We start from the raw sequence: 12,585 nt of genomic DNA, 5'->3' as shown, positions 1-12,585 counted from the left end.
CTGTGCAAATAATCCGAGCTCTAGACAAAGGCCAGATTTATTATTACTGAGGAGAATGTGCTCTGTCTAGCGCACACACACTTACAGTTTATATGCCTAGCGCGCACACTCTCACTCTCTCGCTCTCAAGTGAACAATGAGCATGAAAAAGTGATGCATGGGGGAAAAAACTCACCGTTCTCATCATTAGGTGAACATTCAAACCTCATGTTTGCTTATTTTAGTTTGAACAATTTGTTTTAACTGTGTTGAGTTCTCCCACTGAGTCTAGACTTACATTTGAGAAGACACAGTTACTCAGATTGACAAACAACTCAGGGTTTTGCTTAGCGACAGTCTGCTGAACTCTGAGTCCAAGCAGGATTGAGTTTCTGAAGGTTCGGCGTATGTGCTCAGTGTTACTGTCTTGCATAAACCAAAGTCAACATACCGGTAAAGGAAACGTCTCCCTTTCCCTCACTGGACAGTGAAAATTGGATTCAGACTCCAGGTCCTGGTTTAGCAGAAACAACGTTAGCATGTTTCTTTACGGTTTGTCAGTTTCTTCAAAATTAGCCCCTGTCTAGTGGACCAAATCTGTTCCTGGCAAAAACACTCTACATATTCAGCAAAATGGCAAAATGAGGGGGAAAATAATAAGCATAAATTACATTTATACAAAGACAAGCTGTCACTCGTGTGCTCGGAATTGTAAAATCATCCTCATAGCATGGCGTCTTCTAATTTACACTCATACTGAGGATTAGCTTGATCTAAAAGAAGCCTAAAGCTGTAAAACTTGCACAACTTGGACATGAGTTTTCCGAGTCTTTAAAAATTAAATGCAGATGCTGTAGGACAGATGTAGCTCAATTGGTCATGTGTGATTGCCCCAAAATAAACACCCATAAACAGGAAGTCATTCTTTTATGCTAAATATAACTTTAATGTGTTAAATTGTGTCATTGTTGGACAAGAAGGAGAAATAAGTTATGGCTAGTTGGGAAATTAAATAACATTAAAATTACAGTTGTCTCATCTGTTCTTTTGTGTAATTTGTAGTTTGATTGGACAATGTGTGCTTAGTTTATCTATTTTTAGTTTCTCCTCTAAAGGCATTTTGGGGAGAAAAGAGTAAGCAGGATGGAGTAAATATTCCAACTTGTTTGAGACTGTATTTCACACGTAACTTCTCAATCACTACTAATGACGTGTTATAGATGTGTCTGAAAAGTATCAAAGCAAATGGAAATTAGATTAGATCTACACAGAATTTCACTCTGTGTAATCTGACATGGCTGTCACTGCATGAATCTTTAGTGTAGCCTAGAAGACATCATCTGCAGTCTCACTTCTTCATATTCTTCTGTGTATTTTTCTTATGAACACTGGTCCTGTTGCACTTGGTTCCATAAAAATCCAGAATAGTTCGCTTTCAGACAGTTAAAGGAATACTCCGGAGTGAAATGCTTTTTAGGGCTATTTTCACATGATTGGGAGTGCATACGTTGAGTTGGTAGCACAATCGCGTCAATCGGTTGTGTTTTGAGAAAGTTGTTTTTTTGTGATTTAAACCGAAAACGCTAACACGGCAGTGCGAGGGGCATGTTGTTTCGCCGATACAAAACGCTGTTTTTAAAACCATTGCCAAGGTCCAAACAACATTACAGTTCAGTGGAAGTGAGTACAGGGTTCCTACACACAAACCGAAGTGTCCCTGGCTCTGTACTGTAAGTGTATGGACAGATCGTCTAGAAGACTGAATACAAAACATGTACCTTCCCGAAAGTAGTTGTTCTCCAGACGCCATCTTCAGAGGACAGTCCGTAAAAGTCGAGTGCCGAGTGCAGAGCTAAATCCTCTGGAAATGCACAATTTTGCAGCATCACATGACCTCCCATTCAAAATTCCAACCCTCTTGGACTATAATGTTGTTGCATGCAGTTTCCTTTTAATTTCAAACTAAACACTAGACTGCGTTTCCATAAAATGCTACGAAATTGTGCATTTCCAGAGGATTAATGGAAATGACATGCCCCTCGCACTGCCGTGTTAGCGTTTTCGGTTTAAATCACAAAAAAGCAACTTTCTCAAAACACAACCGATTGACGTGATTGTGCTACCAACTCAACGTATGCACTCCCAATCATGTGAAAATAGCCCTAAAAAGCGTTTCACTCCGGAGTATTCCTTTAACAGTAAATAATCTGGATACTTCAACGTGCTGGAAATGGCAACAGCCTCCTCTCTACAGCAGGCACAGAGCTATCACTGTTGTATTGTTTGTAATTTTTTTTTGTATTAAATGCAATCTGTTTCTGTTTGCAATGTTAATGTTTCTGTTTACAGTGACTATATAATATATAATGTATAATGTAAGAATACAAAGTATAGTGTGTTACTTGAGACACTGCCTGTGAAGTTTATCAGGAGGAATATCTTGCATTTTGGTGAGGGAAAGTGAGTTAAGGATGGAGAAATTCTAATCTCAATAGGATACTCAATAGGATGACCTCACTTTTTCCATTCTCTATCTTTCCTTGTTAAAACAAATCACAGACAGAAAACAGGAAAAGAAATAACTATTAAAGAAATTATGAGATTTTTTGAAGCACATTCATTGAAGCAGATTTACTGTTGAATTCAGACGTTTATGTGCACTCATCATGTACATTTTGTTAGACATCAGCAGGCTTCTGGCAAAGTTCAACTAAATTTGTTGGTTTCCTGGCATGGACCCCACTTTTATGTACAATCCACACATTTTCAATAGGGTTGAGGTCAGGACTTGCGGAAGGCCATTCCAAACGCTTAAAGGGCATATTCTGGACCAACTTTGTTATTTTATATGAAAGTATGTCCCTTTACACACTCATCCAGAAGGGTAATTTTGCACAAGGCCATCTGTCTACAGCAGAAAAAAATAAAATAACAAAATGCGTCTGGAAAAATCCCAAGGGAGTCTGGAGCCAGATTCGTGACGTCACGTGCAGAAGCGCCAGCAGGCTGTGCGAGCTTTGCACGGTTTCAGTGCACAGCCTGTGTAGACGAAGTGCTCCCATTTCTCTTTCATTGTCCGGTCTTTTGGGAACTGATGAGTACTAATCCCATCAAGATTGGTGTTGCTACACCCTCCTACGATACATCTGTTAACCATTTTAATAATTACATCATAATGTTGAAGAAATTTGCAGAAAACCACCAGGTCGTTTTCTCATAAACAAACCAGCGCTGATGTAGGATTCAGAGGGAGGCGTCCCGCAGAAAATCAGTGTTTCCCAGGAAATCCAGAGGCGGACCAATTCGCCTCAATTGGCTTGATTTCAATTGAATTTTTCTGGTATTGCGCAAGGTAAAAAATTGCAGAGAATGCAGAATGTTACAGATATTTGACCAAAGTTTAATATAAAATAGGAGAATTATATTGATCTTGCTCTTGAATTTACCCGTGATATGCACTTTAATTCTAGCCTACTTTATCCATTCCACAATCAGCTTTGATATGTCTGGGCTCACTGTCCTGTTGGAACACCCACTTATGTCCAAGTTTCAACTGTCTAGCTGACGGTTTGAGGGTAATGATGAAGAATTCTGAGGTAGTCATCCTTCTTCATTATTCCATCCACTTTGTTTAACATGCTTAACGGTTTCTTAAAGCTAGACGGCCTTTCGATTTCATAAAATTGGTGAAATTTAGTTCCCTCTGAAATTTATTGATTGTGATATATGTTTATTTCTGTAATATCTCACAAAATATTAGGCCATTCTGTGGCTGGGAAGTTATTTAATTTGAGGGGATTCCCTAGCAAATAATGTGCATGAAATTGTAAAGTTTGCACAGTCAAGCAGACAGAGGAAGTTCATGTGTGCATGCACAGGTTTACCTTTGACCATGCACTGACAGTTACATCATTTTGTCACTAAATGTACAGCTGATCACACCGAGGTGCTCGCTGACCGCCGATATTTTAGTTTGGTCCTGCATTTCCTTTCCTTCACAACATAACGTCCTTTCTTTTCGCGTTCCGTTACTGTAGTCGGTCTTTCACATTTCATTCGCACACTGGCGTTCTCCATTTTTCTCTCCTGTTTCAAATTTGTATCGCACAATGCTTTGTGCCAATGGGGAAAGCCCATGTGATGCATGACATAGTATATTGAATTGGGTCATGGTGAAGCAGGCAAAAAATAGTGGAGAATTTAGGGCCACATGGGCCTCAATTCATTAATTGTTCTATTTTTGTTCTATCAGTCTGTGGTCGCCAGTGTCCTGTTTTACACCGTGGTGTTCTGGGGGGGGCAGCACATCCAAGAAGGACACATCCAGGCTGGACAAACTGATCAGGCGGGCCGGCTCTGTGGTCGGCATGAAGCTGGACTCTCTGGTGACGGTGGCAGAGAAGAGATCTATGGACAAACTATTGAACATCATGGACGATGCCAGTCACCCTCTGCACATCGTCATCAGCAACCAGAGGAGCCTGTTCAGTGACAGAATGCTCCTTCCCAAGTGCAGGACGAACAGACTTAAAAACTCCTTTGTCCCTCACGCCATCAAACTGTACAACTCCTCTCTGGGGGGGAGGAGGGGTAACAGGAGGACAGAGGACGGGAAGGAGCAGTAGCCTAGCCTGACAATAAGCAATACTGGACAATGTGCAATATAAAGTGCAATATCTCTCCTGACAAAGCCCCCCCTTCCCCCCTCCTTCCCCATATATTATTCTTTTTATATTTGTATATGTAAATAATTTATTTTAATTTATCTAAAGTTTTCTCTATTTCTTTTCTCTGTTTATCTGTAATGATGCTGCTGGAATCTTAATTTCCCTGAGGGAACCCGCTCAAAGGGATCAATAAAGTTTTATCTAATCTAATCTAATCTAATCTAATCTTTAAAAAAAACCTAATAAAATTGGAAGTCTGTGATTCAAATTCAGTAGCCTTCGGTCCACTAAGCAAAAATAATTGGGTTTCAGGGAAAATTCTTTTTATGACCTACACTTGAAAAATCTGAAAGGCAGTCTACCTTTAACAGTTGGTACACAGCAAATTCCTCAGTGTTGAATTAACACTTTCAGAGTTAATTTGTGTCCAATTGGACCTATATAAACACAGTAGGGTGTTAAATCAAAACTCTGGGTGTTAATTCAATACTGGGGATTTTGCTGTGTACAATGTTCTTGGGGCTGAATGCTTCACCTTTGCTTCTCCAAACGTACCTCTGGTCACTGTGGCCAAACAACTCGACCTTTGTCTTATCTGACCATTAAACTTTCCTCCAGAAGGCTTTTTCTTTGTCCATGTGGTCAGCTGTAAACTTTAGTCGAGCTTGACGGTGTCGATTTTGGAGCACGGGCTTCTTTCTTGGATGGCAGCCTGTCAGTTTATGGCGATATAAAACTCGTTTGACTGTAGACAGTGACACTGGTGTTCCAGCAGCTTCCAGCTCATGGCAGGACTGTGCCTTGGGAGTTTCTGGGTTGTTCCTGACCATCCCAAGCTTGACAAAGTGGCTATACCTCACAATAACTTGTACTTGTCAGAGAGACCCTTTTTAGGCTTGCACAGAGAAGCTACCAGTTGTAGTCTATCATGATAACTAACAGGAAGTTAAGTGGCCTTGGCAAGTTAAAGACATTTTGACATTCTTTCAGCACCACTGAATTAATAATCTCAGTGGTTGTATGTATAATTTTTAACCCTGGATATATAATTTTGACCCTGCATTGATTTCAGAAAACCCAAAATAAATTAAAACTTGTACACCAAATTCTTGTTTTTTTTTTCTATTAGAGCTGTATGATTTACAATCATTCTTCGCCAGAAAAAGAATAGTTCAAAGAACTCAGTGAAAGCCCTGTATGGCTTTCTTGTCCATGCTGAGCGTATGTAAACTTCATACTGCAACTGTACAACATGATCAGTCTTAAAGCCACAATTACTCTATGTTTGGAACAGATTCCTCTGGGATAAATTGTTTGGATTCCCCTCCACCTTCTGCATTCTTGAATGCGAAGCATGTAATACATCAAAACACTATTAGTTTTTACTGGAATTAGTGAGTAAACATTTCATTCAGCTCTTAAAATTGCCTTGCTTGCTCTCTGTTTTTGTCTCCTGTTTTTCCTCTTTTAGGATTTACAAGGCATCCCCCTCCAGTCAATCTTACTGCATGATCAAATGATTTCAAAACTCAACATGCATTGACTGAAGGACCCTCTCTTGCCTTCTCTCTTCCTCATGTCTCTTCCTGCTGCATGTTTAGGAGGCAGTAAACCAAACTTTAGGGATGATGTTCAAGGTATTCAATCAACTCAGGGAGCCTCGTACACATGTACCGTCCTCCCCATAATCTCAGAAACCGTACCGACATGCAAGGCCATCGGGAATAATCCAACACACAGGGCTTGTTGCGCTACGCTTTATGGGATGACATGCTCGGAGAGCTGGAACACAGCTCACTTTTGTCCCTGGTTCTCGTTTGAAGTCCTACATTCTTTCTGCACTGCATCACTGGTTAGGCACAGCTGTTGCTGGAGGGTAGATGAGGTTACAGTTACTGAGAGGTCATAAAACAGAAACAAGGTGTTTTAAATGTTGAATGAAGAGAAGTAGGGGACTCACAGACTACATTCGCACTATAACTAGAAGACAGTCCATCATTCCATGCACTGAGAAAGAGTCCATCATTGTAGTATTGTGATAAAACAAACAAACACGCAGGACTAGCAAATAAACATTGCAAACATGAATAAAGGCCAAATGCAGAGTCTTGTTTTTGCAATTCTACATATCATGTCAGATCCCAGTGATGATTGGGTATAGGAGAGGAAACATCACTGATATGGTAATATGTATAAGTCTCATCTCATTATCTCTAGCCGCTTTATCCTGTTCTACAGGGTCGCAGGCAAGCTGGAGCCTATCCCAGCTGACTACAGGAGAAAGGCGGGGTACACCCTGGACAAGTCGCCAGGTCATCACAGGGCTGACACATAGGCTACGTTTACATTAGACCGTATCTGTCTCGTTTTCTTCGCGGATGCACTGTCCGTTTACATTAAACCGCCTGGAAACGCCGGGAAACGGGAATCCGCCAGCGTCCACGTATTCAATCCAGATCGTGTCAGCTCCGGTGCTGTGTAAACATTCAGAATACACGGATACGCTGTGCTGAGCTCTAGCTGGCGTCTCATTGGACAACGTCACTGTGACATCCACCTTCCTGATTCGCTGGCGTTGGTCATGTGACACGACTGCTGAAAAACGGCGCGGACTTCCGCCTTGTATCACCTTTCATTAAAGAGTATAAAAGTATGAAAATACTGCAAATACTGATGCAAATACTGCCCATTGTGTAGTTATGATTGTCTTTAGGCTTGCCATTCTTCCACTTGCAAGTGGTAAGTGATATGCGCTGGGATCACACACACAGTGGCTCAGTCCCGAATCACAGCTTTTTCACTTCACTCGCGTGCTCTGTGAGCTGCGCAAGGCCGGAGTGCGCACCCTCCAGAGGGCACTCGCTGTTCAGGGCGGAGTGATTTGGAGCGCAGGATGCCTGCGGAGCCGAGTGTATCCGTGTATTGGTATTGCTGTGTGCATGCAAATCGTGTATTGGTGTTGCTGTGTGCACACTAATCGTTTTAAAAACGTTAATCTGATGATCCGCTGATACGGTCTAATGTAAACATGGGCATAGACACAGACAACCATTCACACTCACATTCACACCTACGGTCAATTTAGAGTCACCAGTTAACCTAACCTGCATGTCTTTGGACTGTGGGGGAAACCGGAGCACCCGGAGGAAACCCACGCAGACACGGGGAGAACATGCAAACTCCACACAGAAAGGCCACGGGACTCAAACCCGGACCCGGACTGTGAGGCGACAGTGCTAACCACTACACCACCGTACCGCCCCAATATGTATAAGTGTTGTGTTAAAAAATAAAGGTTGACAGTCACGTATAAGATATGTATCCAGACCACCTATAAAATACTATGTTCACACTACAGGTGAAATCCATTTTTTCATTTTTCATTACAGTGTGAACAGAAGAAATCACACTGAAGTTAAAATTTTGCACCTTTTGACCACATTCATATGTGATACTGAAAACTTAACAGTCCAATTGGAATTCATGAAGCTTTCCATCAATCCAGTTTGACATGTCATTATTTTCTGCTAGTGAAAATTCATATTGAATGAAACCGTAGTGCAGCAGTCAAACCAGGATAAAATGGCTAACAATAATGATAAATGAATGAATGAGAGTTCATCTGAAGGAAATTGTTTTCTTCCCTTGAAAACCTTGTAGAAATTAGCTGATAGATGTTTCCCTAGATATTGTGAAATTTTGGTTAAATTCCATATCTGCATCCACTTAATAGTTCCACTGCTCCTACCATGTAGATATCCCCCCCTTTCCCCTTCTCCTCTTATTTGTCTACAGATTTGCAACCTGCCTTCATATTAATGTCGAATGCTACTTTAGGTAAACAATTGGTAGTTTTATGTTTTCTTTTTTGTTTACTGCTACATACCGGTAAGTGAGCACTGTGGATTTTGTGTTTTTACATGTATGCACGTCAGTACAGGCATTACCTACTGTATTAAAAAGTATTTAAAAGCTTGTGTGAAACCTTAACAAAAATTCAGATTTAAACAGTAAATCAGAATTGAGCACTTGGAACTTGCGGTACGGTGGTGTAGTGGTTAGCACTGTCACCTCACAACAAGAAGGTTTCTGGGTTCGAGCCCAGTGGCCGGCGGGAGCCTTTCTGTGTGGAGTTTGCATGTTCTCTCCGTGTTTGTGTGGGTTTCCTCTGGGTGCTCTGGTTTCCCCCACAGTCCAAAGACATGTAGGTTAGGGTGACTGGTGAATTCCAGTCCAAATCTGTGTTACATTTAGACAATTGGAATTTTGTGTTCATACAGTTCTGGAAAATCTGATTTGCGTTACATTTAGACAAAAACTGAAATCCACCAACTGGCTTAAAGTGCCTTGGAGAAAGCAGATTTTGTCCCTCACACTCTTAATTTGGTAGCTGTAACTGTTATGTGACAGGAAAGCGCTAACTTAGATTAGATTAGATAAAACTTTATTGATCTCTTTGGGGGGGGGGACAGCACGGTGGTGTAGTGGTTAGTGCTGTTGCCTCACAGCAAGAAGGTCTGGGTTCGAGCCCCGTGGCCGACGAGGGCCTTTCTGTGTGGAGTTTGCATGTTCTCCCCGTGTCCGCGTGGGTTTCCTCCGGGTGCTCCGGTTTCCCCCACAGTCCAAAGACATGCAGGTTAGGTTAACTGGTGGCTCTAAATTGACCGTAGGTGTGAATGTGAGTGTGAATGGTTGTCCGTGTCTATGTGTCAGCCCTGTGATGACCTGGCGACTTGTCCAGGGTGTGCCCCGCCTTTCGCCCATAGTCGGCTGGGATAGGCTCCAGCTCGCCTGCGACCCTGTAGAACAGGATAAAGCGGCTAGAGATAATGAGATGAGATGATCCCTTTGGGAGGGTTCCCTCAGGGAAACTAAGATTCCAGCAGCATCATTACAGATAAACAGAGAAAAGAAACAGAGGAAAACTTCTAGATAAATTCAAATAAATTAAGTATTTACATATACAAATATAAAAAGAATAAGATATGGGGAAGAGAGGAAGGGGAAGGAGGAAAAATAAAAAAGGGGGGGGAGAAGGGGGGCGGCAGGAGACTAGTGGTTGTGAAGTAGTGATGATAAGAAAACTAAAAAAAATGATATAAAATGGAAAAACAAAAGTATTTGTTTCAAAACAAAAGCATTTATTGTGTCAATAAAAAGGAATTTGTACCCTGAATTTTGTAATGTAAATGACGCCAAAGTGGGCTATGATTATGCATAATGTGATGCAAGAACAGTTTCCCAAAAACTAACCTCATTCTTTTCTGTAATGTTTTGAAGGAAATGACTAAATGTTGGGCAAATAAGAGCAACCTCTTCAAAGTAAGATTTATAGTGAAGTCAGCGGTGGCGCTTTCTACCCACTGACCACAAAGTGCACCCTTTTGACCAGCGGCTGCATATGACAGGCCTCAGTGATTCTGTCTAATGAGCTTATACTGACCCTACTGACGTCTCCAAAAGAACACCGCATTGCTCACACATTTCCCTCAGAATGGAAGAATTTTTTTCCCCATTCTTTTTTTTTTGTCAGGAAAGTCCTTATTGAGTGTTTCTCTTCCTTTCCACCCAGGAATTTCTCCAAACTGAGCTTTGCTCCACCCACACTCCACAGACCCCACCACAAACCCAATGCAGAAACACAACAAAACCTCCATTCTCATACATCTCATACGTATACTGGACACACAACTCTTCTTTTCTCTAAACAAGCCGGTTTGTTTATCCTGGTCAAGGCTGAGGCATAGTGGTGGAAAAGATATCTACATGAACTGAAAGTAAGTGCATGCAAGAACCTTAATGCATCTTATTCCTCATCCAGACTACACTCTAAACACACTTTACATTCCAAGCGCACATCCTTTACGTCAATGCAAATGTTTTTGCAACTTTCACGTATCCTAAGGAATACATCCAGGGTGTATTCTCTCTTCACACTCAGTGTTCCCAGGACTGGCTCTGGATCCATCACAACCCTGGCCAGGATAAAGCTCTGAGTGAAGATGAATGAATGTATCTCAAATCACATTTCTTAAATAAATAGTAACAGTCCTGTCTTGGCTGCATGACCTAGTCATAAAAAGCACTGATGAAGCTTTTACAAAATGTTGCTTAAGTTTTCTAAGGCTACACAAAACAGAGATTCATGTGGAGTCTAGCAAAAATCTGGTATTTGGACTTTGGAACCATGGTCGATACCTGAAATGATATCACAGAATAAGCCATGCTATCATTTTGTGAAAAAGCCTGCCCAACTTCCCATGAGTCTATCCTATGACTCAATTGAAAAAGTTAGCTCTAATAGAACACAGAGTTTCTGTTGTGATGTGTCTTCTCAGCAAGATACTTTGTCTCAGGAAATGAAAAAAAAAAGATTCGCTTGGTGTGCCACTGTCTCAAAGTGGTCCAAATCAGGTTTGGTGCTGATTTTTATTCAAGAATGTTCTCTACTCCAACTTGAGACACAAGACTGAAACGGAAGTCATGTGACACTGGGCCCATACGGTGACCAAAGTGTATTCTCATCTGGTTGCTGCAGGATGTGTTGTCCACATAACATTACAGTACATGCAGAGACGTCAGAAATCTTTTTTCCCCACTTTTTGAAGACTTGAAAGATTGGCAGTAAAAAGTAAAGCAGTCATAACAGTAAACAGCAGACAAGCCTGACAGAACTCTAATAGATATTCTGTATAATTTGACAAAACAGCATCTCTACCATATGTCCACTTTACCTGGACAAATCTGGATCTAAATAAAAGATACAGAAAGAGATATCTGATTTTACCTAATGCCATGCAAAGCACTGGAAGGAATTTCAGTCTCATTTAAACACATTTTAATGAGTCAGGCACTTTAGGGGGGGAAAAGGATCTTACTGGGCTCTGCAGAAAATGTGGTTCTGTTTAGGAGAAAGGGAGGGCGGTGAACAGCAATGGCCTTGGGGGAAGGGGGGTTGAGCCAAAAACGTTCTTCCTATCCCATATTCTGGAGCAGATGCAGCCTGACCCATGGGGGTAGCAAAACAAACTGAAAATCGGTCCAGTACCTCTACTGCACCATGTGGATAAAGTTCATAAACCTTCTTACAGTATATGACTGTTGAATCTTGCCCATAATCATGTGATAAAATCACCAGCATTAGTCTTTTTTCTTTTTCTTTCTGGAACTAATACAACATTGAATAAGTAATTTCATGTTCTATCAAACTGATAGTGTTGCCAAGTGAACCTTAATTATTTAATGTATCAGTGACAAAAACTATCCTCTTGAAGACCTCAAGTTCATTTTTATCTGAGATGCATTTGTGAGATGATTTAAAGAGGACAATTGAAGATGAACCCAATATGGTCTACTGCTGCTCAAGGTTCAATGTGCTGTCCATTCTGAGATGCTTTTCTACTCATCACGGTTGCAAAGAATGGTTATTTGAGTTACCATAGCCTTCTTGCCAACTGGAAACAGTCTGGCCTTTCTGTTCTGGCCTCTCTAATCAACAAGGTGTTTCCAACCACAGAACTCCTGCTCACTGGATGGTTTTTTGGTGTTTTTTGCACCATTCTGTGTAAACTCTACAGACTATTGTTGCTGTGTTTCTATTCACTCCCTATTGACCATATAGTGCACTATTTAGGGTGCATCCATGTTAAATTTAATTCCATGTATAGTTCACTTTATACGACAGCACCGCTGAATTCTCAATTCTGATTTGTCAGATGGTGCTGATTAATTTAAATAACAGCATGGCTCAGACAGTAGTTTCATCTGTGATGCAAATCACAGGTTTATATTGTCTCTGTAGTAACAGTTTATTCACAGGGACTTGTGGCAATTGCGCCACAGAATCTAAACTTAATATAAAAAACCTGAGTAAACATGTGTTGCCATTTAAAATGTTTTATCTTAGATATGATGAAGTTTTCTGTAAGGAGACATTTAT

Source organism: Neoarius graeffei, chromosome 15 (assembly GCF_027579695.1).
Source record: "Neoarius graeffei isolate fNeoGra1 chromosome 15, fNeoGra1.pri, whole genome shotgun sequence".
NCBI classification, from domain to species: domain Eukaryota; kingdom Metazoa; phylum Chordata; class Actinopteri; order Siluriformes; family Ariidae; genus Neoarius; species Neoarius graeffei.
Note: the sequence above shows the minus strand (reverse complement) of the source record.